Here is a 12,583-nt window from a genome sequence, read left to right as displayed (position 1 = left end):
AACTTTGTCTCCTTTATGCATGTGTGTGTGTGATTGTGTGTGAGACTGCGAATAGGTATTCATCATATAAACGCAATGACAAATGTAATCTTTCTTTACCTTTATTCACTGTGATCCTTCAGAGTGAGGCAGTACAATTGTCTTCCTGAAACCTCAATATCCCTCTCTTCTACCCTTTTCCCCCTTGGAAGGTCATTTTAAAATCTCTTTTGACAGCCCTAACTGATCTTATCATAAATCATCCAACACACACACACAGGCACAGCACCTAATCAGGATGTTGCTGGCTAATTTAGCCCTGCTGATCTGATATAACTGGATGGAGTTTTATGATACCCTGTGATTGTAAATATGTCTGCTTTCATTCACAGCCTGGGAAGGCTGGAGGGCCATTACGTCTTAATTGGGTAATTTCTTTTTAAATCTCTGCAGGCTGGATTGCTGTTTCCGCAGGAGCCGGTCCAGGGCATTGATCTCAGCCCCTGCCTGTCTCCAGAAAATTCTGGGAATATGTCTCCCATCTATTTCTGGCATTTTGATTTTTAAGGGTCCTCAAAGGCCACAATTGGCTTTTTGGGGATATACAGCTTGACAGTGGGGAGAGCAGCCTGGAAACACATGCCACATTCGTGTTTAGAAAGGGAGCATGCAACTTTCACTGGGGTGGCAAGGAATCAGGATGGACCACCTGCGAGGGAAGATGACTGGAGTTTTCTTTATTTCCAGACTTTAAGAGGAGACCAAATTCAGCTTTCTGTGGCTAAAGGGCAATGATTATGGACTTGCATTTCTCTAACATAGTAATATTGGCTTTAAAGAGATACATGTAAAAAAAAACAAATCCAGTTACACATTTATGTACCTTGTCATACACTTTTTTTTTTTTTTTTTACTTTGTTTTTGGATATATTTAAGAATGAAAGTCAATTGATGAACTGCATAGTATGGCTCTCTCAATTCATACACTTGTAGATTAAAGCTATACCAGGTTAACAGCAACCACTGTCACTTGTTCCAGTAGGATTTTTTAATGGTCTTAGTTCAGTTTCAGCTAGCAAAGAAAATGTTTTCTTCCAAAGTACAGCCATCACATTTTTTTTACTTTTTACAATTACTTTGGACTAAGGGGCTAAAGAACAAGAGGCAGCAGCAGTCTGACAAACATCACTCTGTGATGTGGTACCTCAGAGGGGAAGAGGCACAGCAGTGGGTCAGGACCAGGGAAAATGCCATGAATCGATTTTATGGACAACAAGAAGTCAAGCCTGTCGAGCTGAAACCTGTCACTACAATTAAATTCCTTTATGTTGTTTTAATGTTGATTTGAACAAAAAAAGCCACAAAAACCCCAAACCCAAATGTGTGGTTATTAAATATTTTAGATTACATGACAAAATCTAGCCTTTTAAATGCTTCAGCCTGCATGGTGACAGTGCCAAAAGATGAGCAGTAGAGTGCATGTACTGTTTCTCTAAGAAGAAAAAAGATCAGAGAGTGGGGAAATCATGGGGTGTGATTCCCACAACCACTGAATCTATTCAGTAAATTATTTTTTCTTTAAAAAGAGGCAGCAATCAGTACTGATTGAAATACCTTTGAATGCAGTTATAATGAAATTCCATTTCTTGCTCATACCAGAGTTGCAGCCATTGTTGGTAATGGTCTCCTTCAGAGCAATACAGTCATTGCTGCCTTGTGTGGTACCATGGGAAGCAAAGGCAGGTAATCCCTGAATACAATTTAACAATAAGTGTTTGCTGTAGAGTTATGCCCAGGGCTGGTCTGCCTGCTTTCTGGATCTATCCTGAGGAAAGGAGAATAAGCTACGCATATTCTGTGGGAAAAATGAAGAAGATCTGATAAAGAGTATTTTTATTTCCAAAATGGCAATTTGGGTAATTGTACTTTGCTGTCCAGGTCCGTAGCATGGTATTGTGTACCTGTAATGATCCATTGTTTTAGATATTGATTATGCTGAACTGTTACTTGTTTTGTGGCAGGTCAGATCAAACTCAGTTTTGTATGACATAACCTTGTAGATGAAGCAGAAAAACTGCTGCTTTATAGGAACACTGAGTGAGAAGCAGATGTGCTACTCTAATCACTCAAAATAATTTCTTTGCATTCAGTGCTGCTATTGACCTGCAGTAATGAACACAATTTTTGTTGTTATTGGATAGGATGAAAAAAATAAGGTCCTTTCCACATTTAGTTTCAGTTTAAAGATTATTGCCTTCTAGTGGGATTCTTAGTTTCCTGTATGATTAGAAACACACAAAAAAAGCTTTGGATGACACACAGCGAAAGGGTATATCTGGCTGTCATGTTTTCAGCCCTGATAATATGAAGTGCTTCCTGCGTCAGCTCCAAGGTTCACTTGTCTCTGTTATTTTTGTAAAGAGGTTTGTGTGAACCAGTGATCTTTTGTCTTCCTTCAAAGCCGGTACCTAAAGAATGAACATATCCTGAAAAACAGATCTATTTTACTAGTATTTTTTTCCAACCAGCAGTGAGTACATTTTGGCCTTGTAAAACATTATTTAAAATCTTCCTTTCTGCTTTAAAATGGGACTCCCTGATGGACTCTGAGAGCACTGGAGCATCCCATTCAGCTGCAGGCACTTAGACCCCATATCAGGTTGCTCCCAATCCCAATGAGCTGCAGGGGAAGGGCAGGTGATTGCAAAGCTTGGGATATGGCAAAAATCAACACCTGTGTTATCAGCCATAGGACACCTCATGAAACAGAGAGGCTTCTACCAGTGATTGATCCCTGACTGCTTTGGCTGCTACAGTGAGTGGCCTAAAAAGATCAGATACAAGTAAGGCTAGGGCAATTCTTCAGTAATTCTAAGTGGGATGGAAGCAGTGAGATTCACATCATCTAACCTTAGGCAGCTATGGGGTGGATGCCCACAACCCAGAGAGTCATCATTATGTAATCAACGGGAAGGAAGAGGTGTTTATTTGAGGCTATTTCATTTTTGTGAAGACTAAAATAGGTCAAAAGGATTGTTTCTTATATGTGCCACTTTCTCTACAGGGACTGCAAGAGGACTCTGGAGAACAAGGCCTAGTGCACACACATGCTTTGCAAACAGCTATAGTTACTAAGGTGAATCCACCGAAGTTTTTGCTGAGTGGGTAGGGCTAAAATGAACAGGAGTGACATGGCAGAAACTTACCTTGGCAATGCATTGCTCTAAGAGCTGTCAGTGTCCCGGTTTCAGCTGGGATAGAGTTAATTTTCTTCTTAGTAGTTGGTGCAGTGCAGTGTTTTGGCTCTGATGTGAGAGGAACGTTGATGGCACACTGACGTTTTTGGTTGTTGCTGGGTGGTGTTTATACTAAATCAAGGACTTTTCAGTTTCTCAGGCCCCAGACAGTGAGAGGGCTGGAGGGCCATGGCACATTGGGAGGAGACACAGCCAGGACAGCTGGCTAAAGGTTATTCCATACCATGGGGCGGCATGCTCAGTATATAAACTGGGGGGTTGGCCGGGTCCAGCCGATCATTGGTCAAGGACTGGATGGGCGTCAGTCAGTGGAGACTGAGCAATTGCATTGTGCATCACTTGTTTTCTTTCCTTCCTTCCCTTTGGATTTAATTCCTTTCCCCCTCTCTCCTCTTTTTCATTATAACTGTTATTGTTCTTTCATTTTCATTGTATTTCAATTAATAAATTGTTCTTATCTTAACCCTCGAGTTTTACATTCCTTTCCAATTCTCCTCCCCACTCCTTTGCGTGAGGGGGGAGTGAGTGAGTGGCTGTGTGGTACTCAATTACTAGCTGGGGTTAAACCACGACACCGAGTAAATTAGCAGTAGGAAAAAAAAAAAACATTTTCAAAGCACTGGTTTCCTGTCTAAAATTTTGTATGCCTTGAAAAGCCACCACACCAAATAATAAGACCAAACAAAAACTCTTGTACTGGCATATGCATATTTTAAACTAGTGATGCTAGAGGATGATTTGACTTACAAGCTTAAGTAATTCCAACAGAAAAGCCAGGCAAATGGAGAGTTTTTTGACCAACTTCAGAAAACCTCTTGGCAATACCTTTATATTGTAGTGTTGTTTCAGTTTTCCATTTGAGTAGAAGATGTGAAATCTGCATAAATAACATGCATTAAGGAATATGTCTACATCCGGGACAGTGATTTTCTTTTGTGCATTTCAGTAACTGCACTTAAAGAGAGACCCAAGGTCCTTCATTTTTGTTTGTGACACAATGTCCTGCTTAGCGTTGGAGAAATGCAAAACCAGGACCAAAGGCTAGAGTCTGAAGCTATTTCAAATCAGAATGAAATCACACATTTCTAATAGTGAAGGTGATTAATGCTTTTGCCAAAACACAAATTATGTTTCAATTAGATGTAAATTAATGGTCTCAATAGATATCTAGATGATGTTTTAAAGTGTGTGATATACAGGAGTTGAGACAAGATGAACTAGTGGTCCCTTCTGGTTGTGTTTCCTTTGAGATGTAATACTAGCCAGTGGGGTGCAACCTCTGAGAAAATGTTTACTTTTTTTCCTTGACCTCCTTTCCTCTCTGTACACAGTGTCTTATAAAACAGTGTCTCCCACATTTAGCAAGAATGGATTCATCATCTGATTCTGTGTCCAAGACAGCACAGCAGTTGGAAGTGGGTGACAATTATTTCCCATGTTCTTCCTTCAAGGATCCTGCCACACGCCAGCCAGCCAGCCAGCCCCATCTGATGATCTTGCCAAATTGCCTGTTAGCCCTTGCTGGCTTTCACAACAGTGAATCAGAGCTTCTAGAAGCAGTGCATTGTCTCTCAGTGTGCATAATTTCCCATGACACTTAGCCAATAAAGTTTAGGACACAAGTGGGTAGAAACTTGTTGGCAGTTCTGCATTACTGTGTGATGTTTCATTAATCATGCAAGGATGACAGAGATGCTTGTGCCTTGCAACGTTCAACTCTTTCACTGTTTTCAAATCTAACTGATCCAGAATTCAGGTGCTGAGGGTCAATCTCCTACAAAAGAATAGGAAATAATGGAGCTCCATAGCAGTGCACTGTATTTGATTTCTTTGTTCTAGGCAAGGAAAATAACAGCTAAAATTTATTTCCTCCCTTAAAAAAAAGGTTCTGTAGTTCATTTATTGATGAAAACAGTTCCAGAGGTACGATGGCCATCAGAATGTGGGACTCTACTCTTGCTCTCAGGCTTAAACATGGGAGATCATAACCACAATACTGAGACTGAATTGAGTAACAGCACTTCAAAACAGGAAGTTGTTGAGATGTCGTGTTGATGAATTTCCTGGACCAGCTGTTGCAAGTTTGAAGAAGTGAAGAGGGTCCCCCGTGGAGAGTCAGCCAAGTCACGACAATCACACCAATACGGCTACATGCCGTGCTCACTTTATTAAACAAACAGGTCATATTTATAACTTAAACCAACCGCTCACACGACTCTACACACAGGTGATTGGATAAAAGTTTCTGGTCACGCGAGCGCCCGTGTCGCTGACTGGTGAGCATGCTGCAAGTGCCTGATCAGAGCGTGCCGATGAGAGTGTGTTGATTTCCCAGTTCCCAGGACTTGCTCTGTGCCTGGCTTCTTGTTTGTGCATAGCTTGTTTTCTTTCTCACACTGCTTGTTCCAAGGACAATTTAAAGTTGCTCTGCAGCTTCAACTAGCAGGCCTGGGTTGTCCAACCTGGACAATGGTAACATATGTCCTCGGTCCTTCAAAAATCACTCTACAAAGAAGTCACTTTCTTTGTTTTGCAATTTAGAAAGAGATGTAAAAAGCTATTGGATTTATAGTTGTCCTTAATGACGGCCAGTTCTTATTTTCCCACAACAACCAAAAAATGAGAGAGAGATTGTGAGGTATACTTTCTGGAGTAGTCTTCCATCAAGACGGCAGGATTTGTGTTCGCACTACTGGCCAGATTTGTATTTAATGTATTGTCAAAAGATGAGGGCCATCTTCATGAAGAACTTTTTCTTCTGTAATGGCTTTGTGCTTTTTTTTCTCACTTCTCCATATGTAGGAAATAACTTCCACATCTTACCTTTGCCCAGATACCTACCTGAAACTTGTCAAGGCCGCAAAGGGAACTGCGGTTCATAATTTCTTACGGAGTCTGTCCTTCCCTGCACAGGGCTCCAGCCCAATGAAAACACTGCAGGAACATGTGTACTAGATGTCATTGAGCTGGCTATTTTGTTTGCCAGAAGCTAACTCTGTTTCCATAGGGTCCCTCTCTGTACAGATCTAAAGATGCAGTGTGGTCGTGAATCTCTAGCTAGTTAGAATACAATTCTTCAAATTAATTGATCTCATTTCCTGCCAGGCTTCTGTGCTTATTAGCCAATGCGATGCCAGCTGTAGTTTCTTAAGTACATCAGAAACAAAGGGCTATTATTTCTGGCTAAATTCCAGTAGGCTCATTACCTTCTGCTTCTTTTAAAATTCCCTCTGCAATTATACTGGATAAGATTATCTGTCAATTTTCCCCGCCACCCCCCACCCCACCCCCTTCTTTGTACTGTTTTTTGTATAGCTGTGCTCTGTTTGTCATCTTCCACACCAGCAGCAGCTGCATTTCAGCAACAAAGAAAGTAATCTCTTGGAGTACAGTAATCTCGGTCTTCTGTGGGCACATACACTGTTCTTTAAATAATTTTGAGTTTTGCCATTGATGTTAGCCGGGATTATTATCACTTATGTATAATGAGTTTATAAGGTCTTCCCTGCACTTTAGACTGCTTAGATGAAAGGTAATGTATCAATGTAATTAGATGCAAAAGGTGCCTCTGGAAGGTGTATGTGCAAGACATCTGGATTAGTGAGCCTTTTAGGTGAGAGTAGCAGGCAGTCTCTTAGCTGACAAATTAACTCCTCTGACAAGAACTGGTGGTCAGTACAATGTGTCCCAAGAGAAGACGTCGCTCCCTTGCAATAGATGGATTTGTTTCCCCCTGTTAAAAGATATTTTTTAAGTAAAATACAATATAATGCCTGAATTTGATTTTACAAGAATGAGGTGCACTGTGAGTAATCATATTGCTTCAGGCATGATGGATGCTGCTTTGTGCAACATTATTTTCTTGCTGCATGGACTATGTACAGATGCACAATGTAATCTATAATTGAACTAAACTGTGTGAAAGGGTTTGTAACAAGGCTAATACGGTAATGAGTATAATCTAGGAGTTTGCTGAAAAAAACCCCCAGCATAGGAATATGTTTAGTGCATTTTTGGTGGCTGGAGTATAAAAAAGGGAGGGGAAGAATCCTTGTTAAATGTGGTTTTAAGCTGGGTAATGTTCCCTCACCTTTCCTTCAGGGAATTTCAGTGCACCCAGACTGTAGTTTGCAGATGTGGCATTGGAGGTCAAACTGGCCACAGCGCTTGTTTGGGAGGCAGCAGAGGGCAGTGCAGAGCCGAGGCTGGCACTGCAACCTCAGCCCTGGCACTAAATTTTCCTCGTTATTAAATAAAATCATAGGGCTAATTTAGCCTCAGAGGAAATTAAACTGCTAATTACATGTATATAAACCACCGAAAATGGGCCTGGTTGTTGCACAAAAAAACAAAACAAAACAAACAAAAAACACGCCCAACTTTGTTTCTTGTATTTAAAATATGTAATTATGGTAATGGACAGGACTTTTGAGGAGATCTTGTAAGGGGTTTATGGATGTGCATGCCTGTGTGTGTGTGTTGTGCCTCTGCGTGTGTGTTGACATGCGTGTGTTTATAAGACTGTGTGTCTCTACGAGAGGGTAATCTAACCATTTCCACAGCCCATCTCCTGCTGAGTAAACAGTAGTGCTTTTTTCTCCTTCGTTTATCCAAGCCAATGTCTTTATAAATGCTGGATAATATGCCCTTGGGTAACATAAGGGCAAAACTGTAATTGAATCAGGTCAAGACCCCACACATTATCTCTGATAGCACTTTTAAAAATGTAGCTTCCTCTGTCAGATCATCTGCTTCTGAATCACTGTATTGGAGGTAATTCTGACATTAAGAAATTAGCATCGGGGATCTTATAAATATACAGTTGCAAGAATTATTGGTTGGTGATGTCAAGCTTGCACTGATCTGTTAATAATCCTGATAGTTGTTAAAAATAATCTCAGCAAGATCAATGGATTTCTTAAGACTTAAAAGTGTGTCTGAGTCATAAAGAAGGATAAATATATAGTGTTTTAGATAACTTGAAAGTCTTTAGTACCATGAAATGCTTGTTCTCTTCATATGCCTGTGCCTGAACCACAGTCCAAGGACCAAAACAGGTAATGTTTTTATGGCATGCCATGGATTTAGCAGCCTGCGTGGCTGCAAGGTTAGATATTAAAACACAATTGAGCACTCACTCTTGCATCAGCATTGTGAAGCTTTTCTGATTGGCACCTACTTCTGAACAAAATGGTTGAGGGTATCCTGTCTTTACAGCAGCAGAGGGCTTCTGGCACTGAAATTCTCATTTTCCTGTACGTCCCCATTAATGCCTCTGACAGTTTCATGCCTGGAAAGATCTGCAGTTTGTATCTACAGGCAGAACTAAGGAGTCACACTAAAAATGGTTAAAAGCTTGAAAATACACTGTGTTTTGGTAGACTAACCAAGACATTCCTTGGACATCCCACCTTGTGCAGCGCAGTCATGCTAGAAACAAGAGATTAATCCCATCAGCCCCATAACATTGTCAGGGTTATTTCTTAGGTTAAAAGATTAACATTTAACATTCTTTTGCTTGCAGGATGAGAAATTTTGTCATACAGAGAAAGCAAAAAGTTTGACATATGCCCAGATTGAATGCTGCAGCTATATCTCTCGCTTATATATATTTTTCAGTTTATTCTTCTAAGTCTTTTAAAGGTTTCTTGAAAATATAATAATGATCCATTTTACTTATCCATCAAGAGCTTTGAACTGAAGGCTTTTTTCCTGAGTATATAGTTAGAGCATTAAGGGCAGTATGGGTAGAACAGCCAATCAGAGTAATGAGTCTCCACTGCTTCAGAAAGTGAGATTAATCTAAATCAAACACTTTCCACTATGGCAATTTTAACTAATTCCTTCATGAATGTATAAGAGATATGTGAAACCCCTACAGTCAGCATAAACCTCCTGGTAGGTCTAGACAGGTAATACCTTTTAAGCTTGTTAATGTCTTATCCTGCTGGTTTCTACAACTGACTCAAAGAATAGCTGAGTACTTCTCAACCTGTCATTACAGAGGAAAGTAACTTTCAGCATGGAGATGGAAAGGGCGATGTTGTGTTTTATAGATCATGGCTTGATAATATAGGTATGGCTAGTGCTGCTGGATTGGTGTAACTAATGCCCTTATTAGTTTTCCCAATTTGTTTGCAGTATGTAGACAAAAATGTTCAGGGAGGAAATTCTCTTGAAAGTAGAGGCTTATTTGTTTATTCATCTATCAGTCAAAGGTTTCTATTGAAGCTGCCTAAGGCTACATGTGGGAAGATCTCTTCAAAAAGGGGCCAGTAGGCACACCTGGCCTATGGTGTTGCATGTAAAGAAGACATAAGTGCTACCTTGCAAGAAGGACTAATTTAGCTGCAACTCCTTCTGGTTTTGCTGGAGGGTCCGTTTCTATCTGGCTATTTAAATTCTTTACAGTATACATGTTTTGGCATTGTTTTTACAACCATAGTATTTTATGAGCTCTGTGCACGAGAGTCTCTGCAGTTATACAACAGCAACAGTAGAGCTATACTGATTTACATAATCTGAAAATCTGCCTTTCCCCCCCTCTAAGACTCCTCTGATCAGTGTTAAATGGAGATTCATATAGAACACCAGTACTACTAACACACTGAAAATTCTTTGCAAATCTGAACATTACAAATGAGGTAACAAGAGAGAAGGAAGGTTAAGAAATATACTCAGAACCGTACAGCCAGAGAAATTAAGAGCATATCTTTGATCTCATGATTTTCCCTATTCCAGAAAAAAATCAGTCAAGATGCTTGTCCGGAAGAAAAGAAGCACATGGCATCTGACAAACATGGAAGGTGATGCTTTCAATTCAGTAGAAGTTTCACCCATTTCCCTTCTCATTTTTGGTTGCTTCCTCAGTTTGCAGCCAGTCCTGCCAAAACAGAACAACTCCCTGGTGGCCATGGCTTTTCCAATGCTGCCACCGGGTTCCTCTGATAATAAAAGCTGCTGGGGTAATATAAAAAGCCAGGAAGGAAGTGCACAAATGTTTGCTTACATTTTATTTTTTATTGTTTCTAATTTAAAGAACTGAAATACTTGCTCCTATAGCAATGAATGATGCTATCCCCAGGTTCTCTAGTTATGTTTTTTTGATACAAAGGTAATTTGAGTAGAGCATTATAGAATAGTTGTTTTTCTTACTGCTTTTGTTAGAGACAATGTCTCGTGCTCCAGAAGAAACTCTGTTACAGACACTTTGATAATAATAGTACAGAACTTCTGTGCTAAAAGAAAAGGTGTTATCAAGCACCTAGCAATTTAGCACAGTAAACTCTCAACTACTGGATATTGTATCAGTGTTCTTGCAGAAAGGAGGATTTAGCCATCAAATTGTGAGAGATTTTTTTTGTCTCTATCAACCAGCCCGATTCTTGCAAAGGTGTAAAATAAATGGCTCTGACTCTTGGAGGCCATGCCTAGACAGTGTGTATGGTGGGAATAATTTTAAGACTTTAACCTATTGAGAGATATATTTCAATTGTATTAAGAATTCATACCTTATCTCCCTCCTGACTGAATGAAGCTATTCAAAAATCCACTGTGAAAATATAAAGTGCTATTTTAATATATCTACACCACCAGTTTCTCCTTTTCCTTTACAATGCTTCCAGGTGCAGTCTGCTTAAAATGCAGCCATGTTGTGGTTTGAAAACAGATTTAAACCAGGTGTTAAAATCTGTAAACTGTTTGCTTTACTTGGACAACAAAAGGTCTGACGTTTACAGGAAAAGGAGGGTATAAATGACAAGGCACAGAAAATCTTCAGAGTAGTAATTTTCTGTTGCTTCCTTGAGTAACATGTGTTTTTGGATAACAAAGTCCTTGGAGCTAGCATATTTGTTTATGTAGGTATTTTGAGTTCTGGTCTCAGAGGTCACTCAAGAAAGACTGAATCCTTCTACCTAGCTTTTTGGTCACAGTCTGCTATGCAATACCTTGAATAACAATCAGGAACAAATTCTTGCAGTACCCTGGTGCACTGGTGGTCCTGCCATGGTTTTTGCCTAGGAAGAGCTGAGCCAGGTTGAGCTGCCACCTGCACTTCATACACCTCACCTACATTGTGTTATCAACCTCCTTCGTTCCTCTCAGGCTAACTGAGGTGAACTGTTATTTAGGAGCCTATAACACCTCATAAATGGCCTATTCAGTAAAAGGCTGAAATATGTTCTCCCAAACAGCTATGGGCAAATCACTACACTAGAGAGAAGGACCAGGGCAAATTCATGTCTATTTCATTTCAGTAAGAAACAGAGGAAGAGAAATTAGGTGAATCCAAGTGGAAAAAAGATAATTTAATATAAAAGGATACCTTCTTCTACATGTCAGACAATATTGCAGGGCAAAAGAAACAAAGGCCATAAAAATACACACGGTTATGTCTTTTTATATAGGCACTGCTTATTTATGCTGTTAGTCTTCAAGTAACTTTGTTAATGGAGAAAACTAGCTGAGGGAACTAGTTCATCCTGAAAGCCACAGAAACTAAGGCATATAATGTCTGTTGCTGAGAAAATATTTTCCATTTTTAATCACAGAATTCAGGATGAGTAAGAGCAAATGATGTAAAAGGCTATGGAAGAGATTAGTTTAATACAAATATTTCAAGATAAATGTAATGTATCTTGGAAAAAACATGCACTTAAGGAGAATAAAGATCTTCTGATGTAACATATGCTACAGACATATTTTCTGCTAAAAGGATTTTACAGGCTTCCTAAAGAAAGTTTTGTTGCTTACAACAGTAGTCTTATAATCAGAGTATTTTAAAAACAAAACAATATACTACATCTTCCTATGGTATCAGTAACAATCATTAACTGCTTTACTTACATCAGCAAGCCCTATTTGTAACATGGCATATAAAGGGGACATGAGTTTACTGCTAGGTCCTCCAGATTATTGATTCTTCAGACAGTATAGAAAGCCTTCTCTTCAGACATGTGTCCACAGATTACCCAAACTGTATTACAACTCTGAAGATTTAAACTCCAAGACATGAGAAACTGAGAATTTCAAGTACGTTAGAGTAAATATAGGTACTCAATGAAATACATGTTTTTTCCTTTGATTTCTTACATCTGCCTATAAACTACTTCCTAGCCAGGATTAGATCTTTTCCAATTAAAAAAACACAGGAAGAAGGATTTTATTATTTTTTTTTTAATCTGTTCGAACTCCTAAACTTTTTTTTGTGTCTACGCTTTTTCTGATGTTTTACTACATCCAAGATGACAGAGTACTGATGACCTGGAATTTTATTGCTCATTAGACTCCCAATGTGAAATCTCCATCTCACTGTCTGTGCTTGAGCTACTAGATTAGATCATTCC

The sequence above is a fragment of the Falco naumanni genome, chromosome Z (genome assembly GCF_017639655.2).
Source record: "Falco naumanni isolate bFalNau1 chromosome Z, bFalNau1.pat, whole genome shotgun sequence".
In the NCBI taxonomy this organism is placed as follows: Eukaryota; Metazoa; Chordata; class Aves; order Falconiformes; family Falconidae; genus Falco; species Falco naumanni.
This window is presented reverse-complemented; position numbering follows the sequence as displayed.